The sequence below is a fragment of the Nannospalax galili genome, unplaced genomic scaffold (assembly GCF_000622305.1).
Source record: "Nannospalax galili isolate Female #2095 unplaced genomic scaffold, S.galili_v1.0 scaffold54, whole genome shotgun sequence".
In the NCBI taxonomy this organism is placed as follows: Eukaryota; Metazoa; Chordata; class Mammalia; order Rodentia; family Spalacidae; genus Nannospalax; species Nannospalax galili.
In genome coordinates this window covers 11521577-11543280 of record NW_008341028.1, presented here as the reverse complement: position 1 = coordinate 11543280, position 21704 = coordinate 11521577, and the positions used below count along the sequence as shown (strand labels likewise).

Sequence of the window (21704 nt, the reverse complement as noted above, 5' to 3'; positions counted from 1 at the left end):
GAGACATGGTCTCTCACTGGGACCTGTGGCTTTTGGATTAGACTAGACTGGCTGGCCAGTGTACCCTAAGGATCCACCTATCTCTGCTTTCCTAGCACTGAGCTTACAAATGTATCACCATACCTGGCCTTTGGTATGGGTATTAGGGACCGACTCAGGACCTCATGCTTGCCATCGCCTGAGCTATCTCCCCGGGTCCCTCTGCCCTTTTTCACCCTTTAATGTTTCCCTTTCAAAGCTCTGTCCACATGTTTGTAAGGAGCTGTTGGGTGTAGATAGTCAAGTTTCACAGTTACTATGCTAGCATCATTTTGTGGTCATCCATTGCAGGAATCAACAGCTCTGGAGCTGTAGTTGCCTCATCTAAACAAGTGTTAACTACACCTGTTATAAGAAAGAGGCACAGTTCATACCATCTTTTGAAGCCCCAGATCTTAGATCTCTGATTCTATCAGAAACTGCAACAGGGAAATTACATGGCACATTTTGGGTCCATCTGGGAAGAGATGACATAGTCAGAGAAGTATGTGACTCTTTAAAAACCATTTCAAGCTGCATTTGAAATCACTTCTTTCATTCTCCGTAATGTGGAAGCTTGCCACACAACTGCCACAACGGGGCTGCAGGAGAAAGTTCCCCACAGCTCATGGCTTGGGTCAGTCCCTTGTGGACACAGCTGTGGTACTCCTTGATTCGGGGAAGGTCACAGAGCTCCAGTTGGGGAGTGGCTTTGGCATAGTTCCTGTACTGGGTGACAGTCCAGAAGGATGGCTGTCCATGGCTGGCCTCTTCCTAAATCCATCTTTCATTGTTCAAACTCATGAAACTCTAACAGTGAGAGAGAACTTTTTTCTTTAATTTAGCTAATGAAACAGAAGCTCAGAAAAAAACAAATGAGATACATGTATATGACTTGGGAGTTTGTGACTGATGAGAAATCAGAACCCAGCTACTTGGCTTGAAGCCACATCACTGGGTCTCTTCTTCCTGATCCTTCAAAATCCACAGTAGACAAAACTGACCTTTTCACACAGGCAGATAAGCATCAAACCACTAAAAACAAGTGTATATATTTCTTTTGTTTTAGTTTGGATTTTTTTAGGACCCAATCTCATCCCAACTGGTCTAGAACCCTCTACGTAGCCCAGGCTGACCTCAAATTCATGGAGTCCTCTTGTAGCCTCTTGGGTGTTGAGATTACAAACATGAGCCACCAAAACCTGCCACTACAAACCTTGAATTCCAAGCATCACACACATTAAAGCTGAGGATTTTTATGTTTATGCGTGTATTGCCTGCATGTAGGTCAGTGCACCTGTGTCGTGCAATGCCTGTGGAGGTCAGAAGAGGCTGTCAGATCCCCTGGGACTGGAGTTACAGACAGTTGTTAGCTGCCATGTGGGTGCTGGGACTCGAACCCAGGTCTTCTGCAAGAACAACCAGTGTTCTTAACTGCTGAGCTGTCTCTCCAGCCCTAAAGCTGAGGATTTTTAGGCCCCAGGTTTGACATATTTCACCTAATCAAGCTCCATCGTCCCCTTTTTGAGGGTAATCGTAGCCCTTGTTTTGCCCCAGGCTTGTCCTAGACTCAGCCTAGTAGCATAGACCTACTTGGTGTGAAAGGTTCTGCTATCTCATGTGCCTTTCCACAATTCAGCCTCGTTCCTGAGTTCTCTGGCTCATAGGTTTATTCAGGAAGAGTTCTGAGGCCTGAAAAGCAGTTCTTCTAAAGCATGGGGTCCCACAGCTGATTCATAGGATGTGCCTTATCTGTGGTCCCCTCCCAATGAGCTGCACCTGCCTCATCTCTGCTGTTGAGCAAGCTGTGAGCTGCCAAGTATGGCCACCTTTCAGTGGCAGTCACAGTTCCATGGGAGAAAGCTGCTGCCCCTTTAAAAGATGGTTACCTGCATGAGGAAACAGCCAAGGTCACCAAGTCACTCTGACTCATTCTTTCAGGAAACCTAAAGTAAACTTTGCTCATTAGAATACTACCTTCTCTGCCCGGAAGCATTCATATCTGCCATCTCTTCTTTCTGAGCACATGCTCTTATAATCTTACATGGGCATGCTCAGAAATGTGTCTATCTTTCCTTTCCACATCTTTACACTGAGCATGCTCAAGATGCTCGTCCTCCTATGTAAATATGTACGAACTCTCCAATAAAATTCCCACATTTTCTTTATTCCAGAACATTGCTTTGCAAATAACCCCATTGCTCCCCTTGCTCCAAGTCATAAAATTCGCTCCTGATTTTTAAAATTGTGTTTCCTAGTTGTGCTTTTCGGGTTTGCTTTCATAAAGATGGGAGACACTATATGTGGCTACAAAGCCATAGTGAAAATTAATGTCATAAGACAAGGTAAAGACCCCCGCGTCATCTGGCAGATGTTAAGGCAGGTTTCCTGGGAGTATAAAGACAGATGTCTTACAGCGACATTGAAGGCTCATTAAGGGAAAAGTTGCCTCCTGGACAAAAAGTGGAAACTACTTCTGGTGGGGGATCCATACAATTGTCTCCTCCCTTAAAAGTTAAAGCTGTAATGAAATGCTTCTTCTAATCATGTGGTTATTAAATTTTAAAAATTATTTTTAAAAAGTTAATCCAGTTGTGCCAGTCAGTCGCCTGGCCAAGGGACCACCTCTCGGTAAGGCAAGTTCGCCTTATGCCATACTAAAGAGAGAAGAATTAGTCCCTTAATGAGATGACAGACTCTTCCTTCCCAGAATTCCTAGCGCCGTCACGCCAGATCCCCCATGAGCTTCTGCTGAGTCTGCATGCTTTTCTCAGTCCTGACTTAGAAAGGTGTCACTTTTTCGTTTCTTTTATCTCTTTCTTTTAGACGCTGGGCTAGAGCCTATTCTTTTCTGGCACTTTGGGCTTTTTACTTTCGCTAATGCTCCCGTCTCCACTGTGTGGCTGCTTGCCCCTCAAGTGGCTGACCTCCGTGCCAGCTTAACTCAAACTCCAAGACTCTCTTCCTCTTCTAGGCAGCTGCGAAGATTTAAAACTTTCTTGCCCTGGGATTTTTCTTTTTAATGCTAATAAAATTGTCCCTGAATTTCCATTTGAGTCCATTCTTAAATTATTTTATGAATGAGGCTAAGCACCCCATTTTCCCTGGTGTCAGAGGCAAGGCTGCAGAATGGAATGGACAGGAAGCAAAGCTATGATTCGGGGAACAGTCCTAGCAGCTGGGTTTAACATGGGTTCCGGCCATGTGACCTTCAACAGTCACTTCATCTCACTGAGCCCCAGAATCCTCCTCTGGAAAGAAGATGGTTAGGTCTAACTCACTGTCAGTGGAGATGTCACTAGAGACTCTCTCATGCCCTCAACTCCCAAATTAGCATTCCAAGGCTGGGAGCAGGCTGGGAATATGATCTGTTCCTTCTGGCTGCCTTGCTGCTACCATTCTTATGTTGTCACGGGAACATTCCTAAGGATAATGAAGGGGATGGGATCAAGCAGAGAACAAACACGTGTAAGAGCGAGTGTGGAGATTACGATACAACCATCTCCTGACCCAGTCCTGTGAATGGAAAATACCACACATGGGAAAAAAACCACATCACCCTATCATGCAATCAAATATTGTGGGCAGGTTGAAGGGTGTCCTAAATGCAAACCCTCCCTTCCTTCCTTCCTTCCTTCCTTCCTTCCTTCCTTCCTTCCTTCCTTCCTTCTTTCCATCCTCTCTTCCTTCTTCAGGTTGTTAAAAGAGAAAGGGGAAAAGAAACACATTTTCACAAGATTAACTTTAATTGGGGGGTCAAACTCTTTCCTTGTCAGCACCTGATTTCCTTGAGACTAATAAGAACCATCTTTTGCATCCTGGTTTCAAGAAGAGAAGGCGTCCAAGTCATAGAAGACACATGTGGTTTATAAACAAATGTGCACCTGGCTCCTGGCTCTCCTGACTTTCTGACCTTTTAGAAAAGTGACTTTGTAGAGTCTGAGTTTTTTCAACATTCAAGTGGAAATAATGACTTGAGGTTTGGTTGAGCTCACCTTACTGAGACTCCCCCATTCTCTCCTCAGGGATAAGAGAGGATTTTACTCTGTTGGTCCCTTGAACTTAAATGCAGCCATGTGATTTGCTTTGGACAATAGAATGTGATTTCTTTTTTAAAAAATTTAAAAAAATATGGGGCTGGAGAGATGGCTCAGTGGTTAAGAGCACTGACTGCTCTTGCAGAGGCACATGTATGCATGTACACATATGTATGCATGTATGTACACACATGTATGTACACATGTATGCATGTACAACACTCATACACAAAATAAAAATAATAAATTTTAAAAATATTTTAAAAATTAAAAAATAATTGATCAATGTACAATGAAATTGAGTGTATGGATCATAATAGTCTTTGCCCACTGGGACCAGGCCTGTGAGTGCCCTAGTGAGCCTGAGTCTCAGAGGCCTGGGATGAGCCAGGCACGCTGGGCCCCTGTTGGATCGTCTATTGCATTAAGCCACTGAGATTGGAGTTTTTTGCTGCATACTATGACTGATGACAGCAGTTGTTACAGTAGAATACAATGGTGTTCATAAATAAAACCTGGTAGGTTCTGGAGACATAGCTCAGAGGTTAAGAGCATTGACTGCTCTTGCAAAAGACCCAGGTTCTCTTCCCAGCACCCATATGGCAGCTAACAACTGGCTGTAGCTGCAGCTCCAGGAGATCCAAAGCCTTCTTCTGGCCTCTGTAGGCACTGCATGCACAGGTGCACTTACATACATGCAGGCAAAACACTCATACACATAAAACAAAAATTAAAACAAATCTGGTAATGCCAAATTGCTCAAAAGTCTATCTTTGCCATGATTCCTGAATACCACCTTCACCTTTGAATATACTCCAGAGAAAGAGCCAACCTATGACCTGAAAGGGGAGCTTAAGTAAACTCATCAAGCTCTGAAGACTGGGTAGTGAAGGCACAGGTAGAAGAGTCTTGAAGAACAAGGCAGACCTGAGGTCCACATCAAGGTAGAGCATCCTTAACAATGGCAACTTGCACCCAACTCTCCTGCCATATACACTCTGTCCTCCCACAGCAATTTTATTCCTCACAACTTCCACCATTATTTCCCTGGGAGTCAGTTTCTAGATCACTGTCAAATCACAAAATTATAACCATTCACTTTAAAGACCTTAGTTGGTTTGCTTTTTTCTTCAGTTCTAGAATCAAGCCACACTCCATTCCATGAAGTAGATAGAATAAGTGTTCTTGCTGAGCAGTAAGGTGGTTTCATAGAAAAGACCCTAAAGACAAGAACAACAGTAAAGCAGAGCAAATTAGTCCTTCCAGGAAGACAAAACCGATTAACATCAGGTTGCCTTAGTTACTTTTATTAATTCTATGTGTATGAGTGTATTGTCTGTGTGGATGTATGTGTACCAGTGTCGTGTAGTGCCTGTGGAGGTCAGAAGAGGACGTCAGATCCCCTGGAACTGGAGTTATAGACAGCTGTTAGCCACCACATGGGTGCTGGGACTTGAACCCAGGTCCTCTGCAAAAGCAGCCAGTGCTCTCAACCACTGAGCCATCTCTCCAGCCCCCACGTTACACTTCTTTAGCGAACATATAAGGGAGAAGGAACATCATTATTATGCCAATTGAAACTGGTCTATTTGAGAACGCCAGCTGTTATCTCTCCCACCCCAATTCCTCAGAGGGCAGATGAACAATTATTTCACCTTGGTGATGGTGATGTGGGACTTCAGCACAAGAAACTCCATTTTGATTTGTGTGCATGTGTTCATGTGTGTGTACGTGTGTGGGTGTGTGAACTTGTGTATGGAGGTCACAGGTTGATGTGGATGTCTTCCCAAATCACTCTTACCTTGTTTTTTTGAGACAGATTCTCTCCTTGAATCTGGAGCTTGTGGATTTGGCTAGACTGAATAAAGGATCCTCCTATCTTCGCCTCCCTAAGCACTGGAGTTGCAGGTGTATGTCACCGTGCCTGGCTTTTTATGTGGGTGCTGGGAATCCAAACTCATGTCATCATGCTTATACAGCAAGCACTTTACCCACTGAATCATCTCCCCAGTCTGCCATTCTGATTTTTAATACGGCCTTTAGGGATCCAGTGCAAGAGCTTAGTCCACAGTAATGACTCTACAAATCTGACTTCTGACCTTCAACTCTAGGTTTCCATTTACCGGGCATTTTGGTAGGCTCTTTAAATAGAATGTGGCATGTACAAAATATATCACTTCCCATTCCACCACCAAAAACTCGATTTCCTTTTTAATGTTTTTGGGACAAGGATTTGCTAGAAGGTTAGCCTAGAACTGTTACAGCCCAATTTGGCCACAGATTTACAATCCTCTTACCTGGTCTCTGAAAGGTGCCAGACTTACAGGCACGTGCCACCACATCTGGCCCAAACCCTGTTTCCTATTCCACACCACATATCTGGATGAATGCTAGATCCGGGTGAGGAGCAGTCTGCTTCCCTTCCCCTCAGGCTAGGCCTCAAAGGGTTCTTGTGGCCTTTTGTAGCACTGACTTTTCTTCCCCATTAGCCTGAAAGGGAAGGCTGCAAACCAGGGAAACAAGCGGGGTAGCACAGACCAGGTAAGGCTGTGGTTCAGATTGGAGTGAAAGTGGGCATGGTGGTGCAGACCTTTAATCCCAGCACTAAGGATGCAGAGGCAGATGGATGTCCTCAAGATTGAGGCCAGCCTGAACTACATAGTGAGTTCCAGTCCAGCTGGAGCTACAGGGAGACCCTGTCTCAAAATCAAAACTAATCTTGGAATAAATTAATTTCTTTGGGAATTTTTCTTGCGGGAGGAAATCTCTAACAAAAGATTCACAAAATAGGATGATATGGAATAATTGCATTAGGTCCTTGGTTTGACACACAAAGTACCGAAGTGACAGGAGCGTCCCTTGTTACTCAGTTAGCCTCTTTTGATTATACCTGAGTTTAGACTAATGAGGTGATTTGAAGTACAGCCCCTAGTTAGCCTCTGGTTGGGGCTGGTCACCAAAAAGTCACATGATTAGAGAGCTGGAACTTTAGCCCTACCTGTCACCTTCTAGGAATGGGGTTCAAAGAAGGGGAGTTTCTGGCTCTTTACCTGACTTTATATGCACCTCAGGTCATGAGCCAGCAACCCTAAGTACAGTGTTTTCCTCAGTTCTGTGAGCCACCCTAGGAAATGTTGAACCTGAGGAGGGCAGCTGTGGGAATCCTGATTTATACCTAGTGACATTTGTGATTGACATCTGTAGTGGGGACAGTCTTATGAGACCAAGCCCTACTAAGATCTGATGCTGACTTCAGGTAGATAATGCCAGCCAGAATTGAATACATTGTAGCACGCTCAGCAGGTGTAAGCAGAGTTGGAGGGTTGCTTAGTGTAAAACCCCACATATCTTCTGATGGAAGTATCATTGTAACGGGTCAGCTCCTTTGTGAGAGTGATCTGCGGAAAGGCACATTCCTTCTCTTTAACTCAGCATACTAAATTCTAAAGAGCAGCTGCAACTAAATGATTAAGACGTTAGCTGCTGAGTAATCTATCTTTTGAGTTACAGAACCCAGAGCACCTGGTGACCTTCACGTGCCATCAAAGCACTAATACTCTCCCTTGTTCTCTAATCCTGTGCATTAGCCGGCAAGAAACACAAATTGCTATGAGCTTTAACTTGAAGAAAAGTAATGTGTCTGTTAAAGATACAAGAACTAGCCCCAAAAGGAAGGTGGATTAAGATGTTCCCACAAGAAGAATAAAAAGAAGACACATGCCCTGGGCAATAAAGACAAATGTTCAGTGAGAAACCTTCCTGCCCATTGTCTTACCACATCTCTGTTCCCTCCCTTGTAAAAGCCCCTTTGAGAGTTGGAAAGATGGCTCAGCAGGTAAGAGTGCTTGCTGCACAAGCATCAGGACCTGAGTTCAAATCTACATAAAAAGCCAGACCCATGTGCATACCTGTAACCCCAGTCCTGTAAGAGATAGTGATAAGAGGATCATTGGGGCTTGCTTAGAGACCATGTCTGGAAGGAAGACAGTGGTAGAGCAGGATACCCAATGTCCTCTTCTGGCTTCTCAATGTATACATGGGTGCACACACCTGCACACATACATGAATGTATATCATACACACACACACACACACACACACACACAAACACACTAAGCTCAGCAACATACTTTTTTTTTTTTGAGACAGCGTTTCTCTGTAGCCCCTAGCTGGCCTAGAACTCACTATGTAGACCAGGCTGACCTCAATTGCACAGAGATCCACCTGCCTCTGCCTCCTGAGTGCTAGGATTAAAGGCATGCACTATGCCCAGCTAGTAATATGGAATTTTGAGGATAATATCCCCTCTGTCTTCTCAGGACACTGGCTTTTGTTTGAAGCTGATTTCTGCTCCACAGATTCTCCTACCCAAGCTATTGACTTTTGAGTGGTGAGTAGCCTGACCCTAGGTTCAGTATCATGGTAAGTACAAAAATGATCTCATCCCAGCCTCTAAATGGAGTGTTAAATGGTTTCAGGCTCTAATAAATCACTTTTGCAGTCAACAGAATTTTTTTAAAAATAAGTTATTTTTATTTTATGTGTATGAGTGTATTGCCTGCATGTATGTGAGTGCACCCGTGTCATGCAATGCCACGGAGGTCAGAAGAGGGCTTCGGATTCCCCTGGAACTGGAGTTAAGGACAGTTTGTAGCTGCCATGTGGGTGCTGGGAATCGAACCCGGGTCCTCTGCAAGAGCAGTCAGTGCTCTTAACCTAGTGAAACTTTGGAGGGCAATAAATAACTTACAGATAAACTAAGATCATTTCTACATACAAAATGACCAATGATTTATTTATTTTTAATTTCTTTATTACATTTATTTATTTTGTGTGTATGTGTGTGCATGCCTGCCATGGCACACACGAGGTCAGAAGACAACTTTTCGAGAATCAGTTCTCTCTTTCCACCATGTGGGTCCTGGGCTGGAGCTCAGATCATCAGACATGGAAGTAAGCACCTTTACTTGTTGAGCTATCTCACTCGCTCACCAGTGATTTTAAAAGCCCAAGGAAGCCTGGCGTGGAGGCATGAGACTGCAGTCTGCAGGAAGCTGAAGCAAGGGGATCACATGAGCCCAGGCTTTGGAGGTCAGCCTGGGCAGCACAGTGAGACAGTCTCAGAAACAAAACCGAAAGCAAAAGCAAAATGGAGAGCTGGATTCCAGAAAAGATGGAATAAGGAAGGATTCACTAGATGCAATCAAATTCTGGAAAGAATGAATAGTGAGGCCACTGATGATATGAAACATTCATTGTGACAGTTTGAATAGGGAAAGATAGAACTCAAAGTTCCACTAAACCAGCAGTGATTCCCCCTCCTCCTCCTCCTCCTCCTCCTCCTCCTCCTCCCTTTGACACATCTGGGTTGTGGAAGCCTCAACTGAGGAATTGCTTCCATTGAACTGGCCTGTGGCCATGTCTGTGGGGTATTTTCTTGATTTTTGAGTGATGTGGGAGGGACCAGCCCACTGTGGGCAGTGCCACCCCTGGGTAGGTTGTTTTGTACTGTATAAGAAAGCAGGCTGCTTCTGAACACAGGCCACCCAGGCTTCCACTCCTGACTCAAGGGAACTCCTCTTCCCCCTCCTCCCCCTCCTCCTCCACCTCCTCCCCCCGCTCCTCCTCCTTCAGTATTACGGTCTGTGTGTGAGGTGTTCTCAAACGGTTCATATGTTGAAGGCTTGGTCCCTACCATTGGGTGGTGACTGGATCATGAATAGCAACTTCATCAGTGGGTTAATTCACAGATGAGTTCAGGTATTAAGAGACAGGGCTTTATTAGAGGAAATAAGTCATTGCAGATAAGTCTGTGCAGGGTTTATCTTGTCCTGGTCCCTTCCTGTCTTCCTCTCTCTACATCCTGGTTGCTATAAGGGCATCAGCATCCCCCCCACTATGTACATATATCTACACCCACATCAACACACACACATAATAAAAATCAAAAAATTTAAATGTTAGGATAAAATCCAAAATTATACAGCATATAAAGAACCATTAATGTTCTGACAAGAAAAGAGATTACTGACAGATCCCAGCCCTGAGCACATACAGATACTAGTACTATCAGACAAAGAATCTTCAGTGACAGTGACTTTTAGTGCTTCATGAAATGAACTGCATAGGAAACAAATAGAAAGTTTCAGTAAAATGCAACAAAAATAGAGGATTTGCAGACAAACCAAATGCAAAGTTTAGAATTAAAAGTGACAGTGCTGGGCGTGGTGGCACACACCTTTAATTCCAGCACTCGGGAGGCAGAGGCAGGGGGGTCTATTCGAGGCGTCTGGGCTCTCAAGGCCAGCCTGATCTACATAGTGAGTTCCAGGACAGCTGGGGCTGCAAAAAAAAAAAAAAAAAAAAAAAAAAAAAGTGACAGTAACCTAAACATTCATTGAGGGGCTGGGAAAATGGTTCAGTTAGCAGTGCTTGCTGTTCAGATGTGAGGATCTGCGTTTGATCCCCGGCACCCGTGTAAAAATCTGGGAGCAGCAGCAAGCATCTGTAATCCCAGCACTGGGAAGGTGGAGACGGGATGGTCCTTGTGCTCATTGGCTGGTCAGTGCAGCTGAACTGCTGATCTCCAGATCCAGCGAGAGACTTTGTCTCAAAAACCAAAATGGAGAACAACAGAGGCAGAAGACTCCTAATGTTTATATCTGGTCTCCATGTGAACCCCCCCAACATGAACACACACACACACACACACACACACTCTTCGTTGAGTGGAAACGAACCCGCCAGTAAATCAGTAGAAATGATCTAATCTGAGTAACAGAAGAAAACATTGAAAAAAGAAAAACCAGCCTCAGATACCTGCAGGAAAATGGCAAACTGTCTAATATTAATGTTATTAGACTTCCAGAGAAAAAGAAAAAAAATGTTGAATTTCCCACATACTCTATCATGAGTAATTTCCCACAATTCACAAAACATATAAACAGACAGATTGAAGAAACTCAATGAAAACAGAATAAAAGCAAGGGAATCTGCACATCACAAGTCAAACTGATGAAAGTCAAAAAGGAAACAAGATTGTTGACAGCAACCAATGGCAAATTATTCACTGCACATAGAGAAGCAATGACCCAAGTGACTGTACACTTCTCATCAGAAACCATGAAAGCTGAACAGGTATAGAATAACATTTTAATGTGCTGAAAGGAAGAGCTATTCAGAATTCAGAATTCTATATCCAGTGCTAAAAGAAAAATATTATCGGTCAACTACTACATATCCAAAATTGGGGAGATGGCTCAAGTAGGTAACACCATGTGCTACCCAAGCACGACGACCTGAGTTCAGTTCCTGGAGCACAAGCAAGAAGACAGATGTGGTGGTAGGCATCTGTAATCCCAACAGTCCTACAGGGAGATGGGAGGTGGCGACAGGAGAATTGGTCAAAAGCTTGCAGGCCACCTAGCCTGGAGTATACAGAAAAGGAAAACCCTGCCTCAACAAGGTGCTAGTTGAGAACTGATTCCTAAATGTTGCCTTGTGACCTCCACACACACACTTTGGCACACATGCACACATGTGCACACGCACAAATCTAATTTTGTTTAATGACATATCCCAGGACTGAGTATGCAGCTCACTGGGTAGAACACCTACCTGGCATGTGCTGTACCCTGTGATCAATTCTAGTACCACAAGAAAAGCAGAAGGAAGGAAGGAAGGAAGGAAGGAAGGAAGGAAGGAAGGAAGGAAGGAAGGAAAAAGAATGACATGTCCGATACAAATATCCTGCAGAAATGAAAATGTAAGAAAGATACTTTCAGGTAAACGGAAAATAAGAGCATTCATTGCCACCAGATGCCTTCTATAAGAAATTCTAAGGAAAGATCTTCATAGTTAAAGGACGAATTAGCTATCATAGAAAAAAACTTGTTAACAACAGTAAAAAGGAAGAAAGAGCAACTGAAATGGTAAATATTTAGGAAAATATAAGTCCTTTAAAGTATGTGACAGGGAAAGCAAGATGGACGCTGTCATCTTAAGTAACACGACTAAGGAGATGCCTCCATCACCTGGGCAATTTTCTACTGGTCAAAAGCATTCCATAGGAGAGGACCAATAGTAGGAATTAGGTAGACCATCCACTCATTGATGGAGGCCATTTTAGAGTCTGGCCACCAGACTAACCAGTAAAAACATTAAGAGTAAAGAAAAAAAAAAGACACAACTACCTACTGCCTAAAGAATTTAATTTTTTGTTGTTTCTGCTCTTAAGAGTCTTTAACTGAAGTGATAGCAAAGGAAATAGATCTATTTAAAAAGAAATCCAGAGTTTCCTGATGAGGGCTTACCAAAGCACCCATCTACTGGGTTTTTCCTCATTTTTCTTTTGGCTGCCATGGCTGGACTCAGGATTTGCTTCTCAGGCACCTTGATAGTTGTTGGAGTGACTGGAACTGCAGTGTGAGTTTCCTCCCAAATGACTTCTAGATGGTGAGAAAGAAGAAATTTAGTCATCATTTAATTTTTAGATAAGAACAATAGTGGGTTTTCCTTTTGGCTTTATGTAGGGACTTCAGAGTTGATTAGGCCAGGATTTGAAGTCTTACACCTGAGCAGCTTTTCTTATTTAAAAAAAAATCATTAGTGAGAAATTGTCTAAATAGCATCTTATATGAATTTAAGCCTAATGTCTGGAAAGTTTAATTCTTTGGACTCTCAAAGAAATATACCAATCATTTTACTCTTTGGTTATACTTTCCTGTTGGGTGTTTAAGACCACGCAGTTGGCCAAAAGAAACCAATTTGTTTTTACTCTTATGATTGGTTGAGGATCTGTTCCTTAGGGGTCATATGGGATTGGGAGGAACCTCTGGCTCCTTGGGCCTTTCTTTCACCAGATCCATCTATGTAAGAATAAGTCAAAGGCTCTACTTGATCATGGCTTCACTTGGAAGCATGGAGGAAACTTTCCACAGTGTTCACCCTCCTTTTGGTAGACTAAACACTGGTTTGAGTCCTTCTGGTGGGGTCTCCATGACCTCCTTGAACAGGAGAACAGGTGACTTCATCACAGTTACAGGACATTCACCCTGTTTAGACTTCTCCTGGTTCCTGCCTAGAATTTGTGCCTAACTACTTTGGGCTTTACTTCTCCTTCCCTTCCTCAATCCACTGTTTATTCCATGCCTTTTAAATTTTTTCAGGACAGAACCAATGAGATGACCCAATGGTCAGTAAACCAGATGCTCTTAAACAAATTCTCTCAGGTCTCCTACCACCACCTGCTGGCCTGACTCCACACTTCAGACCCGCGTACCAGCCTTTTGAGTCCCTATCCAGCAGGAAGTAGCTAAAGAAAGACCACCGTTGCCCCTTATCAACAAAAGACTAGAATGTTAGGTTCCTGGCAGACTCCTAAAATGGCAGTGCAGATCTCAATATCCTAAAATGGCAGGTCCAGGCTTAGCCTGGGCAAAGTCCCTCCCCTTATTTGGAGATCAACCAATCCTGAGCTAAACTGCTCAGCTTACTCATGGAAGTGTTACCCAAGCACCTAACTGCCTATAAAAAGATGTCCCATTTCCTCTGATGATTGCTGCTTCCCTGCTCCCTGAGAAGCAGCCCAGCTGTCTGTTTGCTGTCAAATAAACTGTTGTCCCCTATGAAAAATAAATAATTAAATAAATAAAATAAAAAGAAAACCAAACAGATATTTCTGTCTAGATTAAGAGGTGGCACCAGGTGTAGGATTCACGCTTTGAGTGACTACTTGAGGTGTGACTTTGATGATCCAGGGGTTTGTCAATGATTCCGACCATGTGGTTGTCCTTCCCTGCAATCCCAGTAATCCAGAGGAGGCAGAGGGCACAAAGTGAGGTGGAGCGCTGAAAGCAAGCTGGGATGAAGCAGTGTTAGAGGCAAGACATTTTTGTGATGGAGTTGGCGGTTGTTGTTCCAAACCCTTCCTGGAAATGGAAATCTTATTTGAACTTTTCTCCACTCTAAAATGGCTTCGAAATTGCCCTCTCCATGCCTTGCTTGGCTCCGCTGCCCTTTCTGAGCAGGTGGATCACAGTTAGAAAGCCCAGTGGCTCAAGGGAGACTTGATCCGGAGGGGATGGGCAGAACTGTGAGGAGTGCTGCCCTCGGAACCATGCCTACAGTCCTTTAACCTGGAAAGTTGTGAACTGGATAACAGCTTCTGGCTAACCAGGTTTACAGAACTGAAGGGCACAGGCTGCAAAGTGCCCCACGTTGTCGTGCAGAAATTACTAGAATCTTTACAAGAGAACCATTTTCAGGAAGATGAGCAGTTTCTGGGGCTGTTCTGCCTCAGCTTGTTTGCTTCCTGTTAGGAGAAACGCGGCTTCTTTTGCAGTGCTGAGTTCCTGCATTGGAATAGATACTTGTATCATTCCTTTGAGGCATGGTGGTCTTTCCTCGGTTTAAACCACAGATTATATTTATCCTATTGTCGATAACCTTTACGTGATGTGCAGGATAGCATGTGCCAAGGTCCGCAGTGACCTCTATGCAATGGGAGTCACAGAGTGTGACAATATGCTAATGTTCCTTGAAGTCAGTAATGACAGGGAAAGGGATAAAGTGATACCGCTAATTAATTATACAGGGTTTTAAAGATGCAGCAGAGGAAGCAGGGACATCTGTAACAGGTGGCCAAACAGTATTACCCCCCTGGATTGTCCTAGGAGGAGTTGCCACTGTCAGCCCAATGAGTTTATCATGTCAGATAATGCAGTACCAAGGGACGTGCTGGTGTTGACGAAACCCCTGGGGACACAAGTTGTGGTCGCTGAGCACTAATGGCTGGGCATTACTGAAAAACGGAATAAAATTAAGCTAGTGGTCACCCAAGAAGACGTAGAGCTGCCATACCAAGAAGCAATGGTGAACATGGTGTGACCCAAAAGAACAGCTGCAGGCCTCATGCACACGTTCAATGCCCATGCAGCTACCAACATCACTGGCTTTGGGATTTGGGGCCCTGTGCAGAATCTGGCCAAACAACAGAGGAATGAGGTGTCTTTTGTGATTTACAACTTGGCAGTCATTAGCAAAGCCTGTGGAAATATATTGGGCCTCATGCATAGGACCTGCCCAGGGACATCAGAGGGCTGCTAATCAAGGCACAAACAGCTCAATTCTGTGCAGGGATAAAATTACTTAATTTTTCAAGACAGAGAATGATATAGGCCAAATTGACCTCACACTTTTGATTCGCTTGCCTCCACACAGTGCCAGGATTATAATCATGCACCATGACCCCTGGCCAAGAGACTCACTCTGAATACAGCAGCTAGATAGATGATAGATAGATATCGAGATAGACTAGATAGAAAGATGATAGATGATAGATAGATAGATAGATGATTGATAGATAGATGATAGATAGATAGATAGATAGATAGATAGATAGATAGATAGATAGATAGATTTTTTCCAAAAAAATCCTTGCACATTTTTTTAGTCAAAGAATTCCTGAGCTATATCATTTGATGCAGAGACCTTCATTGATTTTTACAGAGTTACAGACTTCCTGGCCAATGGACAGCGTAAAAATGAATTTAAAATCATGCTGACTGCTGAGGAGCCACAGATTAATAATTACACTTATCTTAGAAGTAAAAAGAAAAGATGTAGAGAGTCAACATATGTATATAACAAAAACATGAAAAGTCAAACCATATTCATACTAGTAGAAAAAGCCAGAATGCTATCATATTATTAGACTTAAGAAGAAAATTTCCAAGGATAAAGAAAAATACTAAATAATGATACAAGAATTAATTCATAGCAATCATAGACTTGTATATTTTATAGACCCAACAACAGATTTTAAAAGTTAAAAAAAAAATGTGTTCTAGGGGCTGGAGAGATGGCTCAGCGGTTAAGAGCACTGACTGCTCTTGCAGAGGACCCAGGTTCGAGTCCCGGCACCCACATGGCAGCTACAAACCACCCTCAACTCCAGTTCCAGGGGAATCCGAAGCCCTCTTCTGACTTCTGCGGCATTGCATGATACGGGTGCCCTCACATACATACAGACAATACACTCATATACATAAAATAAAAATAATAAATAAAATATATTTTTTTAAAAATGTGTTCTAATTTGCTTTTTGTTGCTGTGGTGAAACACTCCAAGCAGCTTAGGAAAGGAAAAGGTTTCTTTGGTGGACATTTCTAATTCACAATCAATTATTGAGAAAAGTCAGGATAAGTTCAGTTCTCAAGGACAAATCATGGAAGAATGGTTTATTGGCTCACCCACTGGCTCATGCTCAGGTAGCATTCTTATTTAGTTCAGACCCACCTGCCTAAGGATGGTGCCACTCACACAGTGGGATGGGCCCTCCCACATCAATCATTAATCAAGATAATCTCTCAGGGACTAGAGAGATGGCTCAATGATTAAGGGCACTGACTGCTTTTGCAGAGAACCTGGGTTCAGTTCCCACTATCTACATGGTGGCTAACAACTATCCATTATTCCAGTTCCAGAAGACCCAACACCCTCTTCTGGTCACCGTGGGCATTGCACATAAGGGTGCACTTACAAATATGCAGGTAAAACACTCATACACATAAAATAAAAATAAATTAGCAAAAAGATGATCTCTCACAGACATGACCACAGGCCAATCTGATCTGGGAAATCCATAAGTTGAAGTTCCTTCTTCCCAGGTGACTCCAGGTTGTGTTGTGTTAACAATGAAAACTAATCAGATAAAACTCAACAGAACTGAATGGATAAATGACAAATCCATAAGGAGCACTCAAGACTTTGAAGCTTCTCTCTCAATAATTGATAGCATAAATCAATTATTGATTGATTTACACACACCTCTGTATAGACAGAAAAATCAGAAAAGATACAGAGGAATTCCAATAGCTGTCTGATTTAACGGACATTCAATGTGCACCCTACCACAACAGAATATTCCCTTTAAGTGCACAGGGAACATTTGGAGGCTTCTTAGGCACAAAATAATTCTTTCCCAGCCTGTTTAGAATTAAGGCTTACAGCCAGAGAAATAAAAAAGTGGTGGGTAGAGGGGATGGCAGAGTAGGAGGCAGGCATTTCCTTCACAGACTGGCCAAGTCCTGACCCTCCTGAAGGTCACTATGGGACCATGAAAAGGCAATTTTCATTTTAATCCAATTGCAGCTAGTTTAAACAGTTGAGGAAAAAAATTTATTTGCAGAGAATTGTTTAAACAAGTTTGATCTGATTAGATTTGGTTTCTGGGCTGGTAGGTGTCTGGTTTTGAAACACAAAGTCCAATATTTTCTTTCTGTCTAGAATATATATATATATTATATATATAATTAAAATGTGGTTCCTATGAATTACCTTTCTATTTCAGATTTTACTATGAATTGCTTTATAATTTAATCTATCTTCTCATTCAGTCTCTACATCATTTCTTCCTGATTCTTGGATAAACACGTGTAGTTATTAATCTGTGGCTCGAGGCAGTCAGCATGATTCTGAATTCATTTCCACACTGTCCATCAGCCAAGAAGTCTGCAACTCTTTGTAAAAGTGATGAAGGTTCCTGCAGCCAATGATTTAGTTCAGAAATTCTTTGAATGAAAAAAGTGAAAGGATTTTTATTGGAACCATATATGTATTCAGATTATGGGAGGACTGATCAAGAGTAGTCAATGTATTTACAAGAGCAGCCCTGCCCAGGACACAATGTCCTCACAGATCCCCAGAGATCACTTCCCTTTGAAAATGTGCCCTCTTGTGGGTCTGGCTCCTCATGAATTACTTTTGACGAACTCATTCAACTGTGTTGTTCCCATGGGAAAAAAAGTTCCTCAAAAATATCTCTGTGAGAATGTCAGCACATAGACATGAAAAATTTCCCCCCACTAAAGGAAATGCATCTCTAGATAATTAAGGGAAAAATATTTAGGGGTAAACAGTCTTCCCTAAGTTGATTAAAACTTGGGATAGCCAGCAGTGTAAGGAATAACTTTTAGGACACTAAAAAGTATAAAAAATTTAATGTCCAGACTCATATATAGATCAATGAATATTAGAAATTATGTTCTGAGCCATCAAATAGCCTCTTATTCATACATTTCCTTCTTGTTTTTCACACCACCTAAGCAGTATTTACCCTTCCTCTCTCTTCCCCTGTAGAATCCTCCCTCCCCAGTTAAAGTACCTCCATTCCCCCCATTTCCCCCTTGATAACACCTGCCTTCTATTATTCCCCTCTCTTGAGCTCCTTCTTCCCCTTTATGCCATGGTTCCTCGTATAAGCCGTCCCACCCCCCCTTCCCAGTTAAATACCCCATTTCGCCCACTTTTCCCCTTAATAACACCTGTCCCCTACTATCCCCTCTCTCAGGCTTCTTACCTTTACCTCTATGATTCCTTTCCATTTTCCAGACTCCTCTGGTTACATCAGGACTATACATATTCATATATAAGGATTTGGAGCTAAGACCCACAAATGAGAGAGAATATACATCCCTTGTTTTTCTGAACTTGTGTTACTTCACTTAGTATATCAGTTTTTAGTTCCATCCATTTACCTGCAAGTTTCATGATTTCATCTTTCTTTACCGCTGAGTAGATCTCAGTTGAGTAAATGTCCTACATTTTCATTATCCATTCATCAGTTGAGGGACATTTACATTGTTTCCATTTTTCACTACCATGAAAACAGCAGCAAAAATCATGGCTGCACAAGTGGCTCTGTAGTAGGATGAGTCTTTTGAGCTTATGCCTAGGAGTGGTATAACTGGATCACATGGTAGATTTATTTTTAAGTTTTTAACTTCTCCACATGCTTTCCACAGTGGTTGCACCAGATTGCAATCCTGCCAGCAGTTTCCCTTTCCCCACATCCTCACCAGCATTTGGTGTCATTTGTTCTCTTGATCTTAGCCATTCTGAATGAGGTAAGATGAAATCTTAAAGTGGCTTTGATTTGCATTTCCATAATTACTAAGGATGTTGAACACTATTTAAGGTGTTTCTTAGTTATTTTATTCTTCTTTTGAGAGCTCTCTGTTCATATCCATAGCTCATATTTTAATTGAGCAATTGTTTTCTTGATTCTTTGTTTTAATCAATGGTCCAACCCAGCTGTAAAGCCTAATAATCACAGCAATGACTGGAGGAGTAAACTATTTCTATTAGTGGCACTTTTATATTGGTGGTAATTAACAGCTATCTAATTGGACTTAACACCCACTCAATGGGAGGGAACTCATGTGTGATACCGTAAACATAGTCAAATTACACATGACTGAAGAGGTCAGGTCCTAGAGAAAAACTAATGTCTGTCACATTAATGTCTGACAAATGTAATTTCTTACTGTATGTTAAATAAATATATATATAGCCTTCTATTTATAGACAAATATACCTCTCACCATTCATCAAAGAAACTTTTTTTTTGCAACAGATGGAAACTATTATAGAGTTCCACAACTGGTCAAACAAAGAGGCTCATGAAACAGCAGAACAGGGGTAGAAAGACTATTAATACAACTCTCATTAGCCAAGCTTCCTCATGCAACAGAGGGTGATTAACACAGAAGGCCACAACTGGCCAAAATGTAGAGAATGAGAGACTTCAGAGTATGTTTCCTTGTATAGGACCCCTACATTAAACTGCTGCTACCCAGGGCTCAGGACCATTGTGGAAGAGGAGCTGGAAAGGCTATAAGCGAGGGGTGGTGGATGACCACAAGGAAGCAGAGTTTTCCAAGAAGCTGGGAACTTGCTCATATGAACTTACAAGGATGGTGACAGCATACAAAGATCCATGCAAACTTAAATCAGACAAAAACCCAGCACTGGGTAGACAAAAACCCACCATAGAACTGGGGAAATGGGCAGGAGGCCCCAACCTTAGCTGAGGAACTATTGGCAGCTGATCACTGCTAGGTAAGGGAGAGCTTGTCTTCTTTAAGCGGGTGGTATTAGATGGGCTGACCAGGTTCCAGTGGATGAACTCACACCAAGGCATATCTGGGGACACAAACGTGACTTGATGGGCCTTAATATATATGACAGAATGCATGAAATCTGGATGGGAGCTACAGAGTAGGGTACAGATAGGGGAGGGGGGCCTAAATGTATTAAGATGTATCATATGAAATGCACAAAAATAAAATTCAATAAAAATATTTTTAGAAAGAAAAAGGAGAATAGTAAGATGCCATATGGAGCCGAGAGTGTGTGTGTAGCCTGTTTGAAGCCCTGAGTTCCATCTTCAGTGGCAAAAGAGGTGTCATGTATAATAATATCCATAATCTAGCCATTTCTTTTCCTCCATAATAGGTATGTAGTTAAAATATTTGTGAAACCATCTGATGATGCTGCCAGGGCAATCTGGTTTAGACTGGTCAAAGCTGGTTCTAATCAGCCAGGGTAGAGTTATTGAAATCAGAGCTGATTTGATCCAATTTAAAGCAGGCTACATTAATATATGTGATTGTTTAATAAAAAGAATATTGTTTATTTTTCTTTCTGTGTATGAGTGTTTTACATATGTGTGTAAGTGCACTCATGCATGTAATGTCCTTGGAGATCAGAAAAGGGTATCAGATACCTTGGAACTGGAGTTATAGAGGGTTGTTAGCAGCCATGTGGGTGCTGGGAATCAAACCAAGGTCCTTTGCAAGAGCAGCCAGTGCTCTTAACTGCTGAGCCGTCTCTCCAGTCCTGATATGTGTGATTTTAGACTGATTAATTTAATTTAGACTCAATTTAGCTCTAACAAAGCTGCACCCATGTCCAGCTTCCTCCTTCTGAAATGTCCTGGTTCCCTTTTCCTGGTCTCATCCACTGAGTAAGTTCATCATAGGCTTATGTGGTTTCCATTTACTCTGCCTGTGCTGGCTTTATCTGTTTCCCTCTGGAATATTTTTTCCTATTTGGGCTAGCTTTCTCCAGTTGGATCCAGGAAGGTTGGATTTGACCTGCTTGGAACCAATTTAAACTGGTTTTAACCAATTTAGAACCTGTTCTTAGAGATCTCTAAGGTCCTGAATGACCTTGCTCATCTGAGCTTGTATGAACTTCCCTGACTTATTAAATCACTGAAACCCTTTTCTGTTCTGAAACAGGAAGAAGTAGGGGCTGGGAGAGTCCGGGTTACCCAAGGTTAGATAGCAAAATGGGAGAAATGGAAGGCACTCCATCTATGTGTCTTTTCTAAACACCTGTTAGAATAGCTACTTGGAGTCAAGAGAGTCATTTGTCTGTTTGTAAATATGGATGAAAATTCCAGAAGGGGTAGGAGAGCATTGAATACAGGGGCTGGCCTGGAAACAAAGGAAAAATTAAGGAGCTAGAATGTAGCTCAGTTGGTAGAGTGTTTGCCTAGTATGCACTGAGTTTCATCTCTAGCACCATATAAACTGGCCATGGTGGTTTACACTGGGCATGGTGGAGACCAGTGGATCAGAAGTTCAAGGTCTTCCTTAGCTACAAAGTGTATTTGAGGCTATCCTGGGCTACATGAAACCCTGTCTCAAAAAAAATTAAGTTAAATTGGGATGGTATATAGATGTAGATGTGGTTAGTTTAATATTATATGAAGAAAAAATCATGTTTATCATAGAACTGTAATTCTGATTAAATAATTTATGTGACCGATTATATCCTTTTAGTAATTTTATCAAATTTCC

At 42.3% G+C, this 21704-nt stretch overlaps 1 pseudogene; it reads left to right on the top strand.

Moving 5' to 3' along the window:
* The first annotated feature begins 7878 nt into the window (after nt 1-7878).
* LOC103736913 lies at nt 7879-15232 on the top strand (annotated as a pseudogene).
* Nucleotides 15233-21704: the final 6472 nt, after the last annotated feature.